Source organism: Lycium barbarum, chromosome 8 (assembly GCF_019175385.1).
Source record: "Lycium barbarum isolate Lr01 chromosome 8, ASM1917538v2, whole genome shotgun sequence".
NCBI classification, from domain to species: domain Eukaryota; kingdom Viridiplantae; phylum Streptophyta; class Magnoliopsida; order Solanales; family Solanaceae; genus Lycium; species Lycium barbarum.
In genome coordinates, this window is record NC_083344.1 from 104,186,413 (window position 1) to 104,188,685 (window position 2,273).

The window sequence follows — 2,273 nt, forward strand, 5'->3', positions numbered from 1 at the left end:
TCTCCTTTATGAATAGTTGTAACCGCTCCATTAGCTGAATTGAAAATTCTTTCTTTTGGCGGGAGGAGAGTAATCGGCAAAAAAACTGACAAGAAAAGATAAATATAATGAGAGTAAACGACTGGCATTGGATTTTCTAATGCAAACTTAAATAATTGGGGTTATGAACATGAAAGGCTTAGAGAGTTATGAATATTATTAATTATAAATTAAGAGTAGAATTTATGAGGATAAAGGGATGTGAGTTATGGAGTTGACATTTAATTTTAAAATAAAATAATTCAGAAAAATGAGAGAAAAAGACAAAAAAAAAAAGAAAAAAGATAAATAGGAATGATGGTCATAGAAAGGTGCCACATCATCTTGTCTATGCTTAGCTTTATATTATATATAGATTGAGCTAAATACGAGATCCCTACTGATGCTCCAAAAGGCGATTACACCTTATGGGGCAAACTCGAAATAGCAACAAAGATGTTGGGATCGAAGTGGAAAGATATTTTCGATATCACGATTCACAACTCTGCTAGTGCACATTGCAGGGCAGAATCATGAGTGGCGTACGAAGAAATAAATGGTACTAAGAAAAAAAGAAGAAGCATGTTTTGGGGTGAGAGAGGCTCGAACTCTCGACCTCAGGATAACTCAGAAGCTATGAGACCTACGCGCTAGCCAACTGCGCCACCACCCCTTGTTGTTCTAAGCTAGCACATTAGCTTATACATCTTCACATTCCTATCAAATGAACCAACAAAACTTTAGAGCTAATAGTATTTCTCTTTCAATCTGTGATGGTAATCTGAATGGTCTTACTGTTTATTGGTTTTCAAAATTGTGACAAGTGAGAATATCAATGAAGCAAATACAATGTAGTCATATTGTATTACTTACGGTCATCTTCCTTTTTTTTTATTTGGCTAAATACCTAGATAGCCCCTTAAACTTGACATGTTTTGTAACATAGGCAGTTAAACTTACACGTTGACCAGATAGACATTTGAACTTCACAAAAGTGTAGCTTTTAAACACTTGTGCACATAGGCCTAGTTTGTGGAGTACACTTGCTTTCATGTGTTAAATAGACCAATTATTAAATGATACGTGTAATTTCAAAAAGAATTGACAAATATAAATTTAAAAAGTAGAATATACAATAAGAAAAAACTAATTTCAAAATAAATACAAATATGGGAAAAAAAACCACTTCTCACCCCACCACTGCCAGGTCACCCCCTCTATTTCTCCATCCCCCCAAGCCGTCCCTTCCTTTCCCACAGATGGACCATTTTTAACTTCTTCGTACCAGAGACCTTCTTCCCCGTTCTTCTTCATATTTTAATCGGAAAAGGGCCAAAATTACCCCTGAACTTTGAAAAATAGTTCATCCATACCCTTCGTTATACTTTAGGGCCAATTATACCCTTACAGTTATACTATGGGGTCAATTATACCCTTATGTCTAACTGCTGCCACGTGGCATCATCCCAGCCCTTCAAAATTATTTTACCTTCAAATAATTTTTTACCCACTAAAATAACTCAACCCGACCCGAAATTTGTTTTCCAGCAAAAATAATACGGAATTATTTTTATTTTATTTTGCTGGAAAAATTATCCGTATTATTTTTGCTGGAAAAAAAAAATTCGGGTCGGGTTGAGTTATTTTAGTGGGTAAAAAATTATTTGAGGGTAAAATAATTTTGAAGGGCTGGGATGATGTCACGTGGCAGCAGTTAGACATAAGGGTATAATTGACCCCATTGTATAACTGTAAGGGTATAATTGGCCCTAAAGTATAACAAAGGGTATGGATGAACTATTTTTCAAAGTTCAGGGGTAATTTTGGCCCTTTTCCGTATTTTAATTAATGTAGTTCTTTCTTGATTAATTTTTTTTTTTTTTTTGAATTTGGAATTTTACAGTTATACTCATTCTCTGGCAAATTAAGTTTTCTAAAAAAATTGGCTTCAAAAGCACAATAATGTTGCATTGCTAATTGATTTTTCTTGTATTATTTTCTGAGTGCTTTTTAGATTTGATCTAAACAAGAAAGACTTTGATAATTATGGTAATCAACTCGTAATTGTAATAACTTCAGCTAGAACGATTTGTCAAAGTATACTTTTTTTGAATAATGAACTGAAATAGTAATAATTATTTTGGGGAAGAAAGAAATAGGCGAAGGAGTTCAGTGGTTAGAGAATCTTTTACTTGTTTGGGTCGGAGTGACCAATTTTACCGATCATATACTCACGAACAATATGGACTAAAATC

General features: G+C 33.7%; 1 non-coding gene across 1 annotated transcript; it reads right to left on the reverse strand.

The window, feature by feature from the left end:
• Positions 1-606: 606 nt before the first annotated feature.
• Positions 607-691, reverse strand: TRNAM-CAU (transfer RNA methionine (anticodon CAU)). The gene is given in 2 exon segments: positions 607-642; positions 654-691. It is a non-coding gene; the product is annotated as a tRNA-Met (tRNA).
• Between the last annotated feature and the right edge of the window lie 1,582 nt (positions 692-2,273).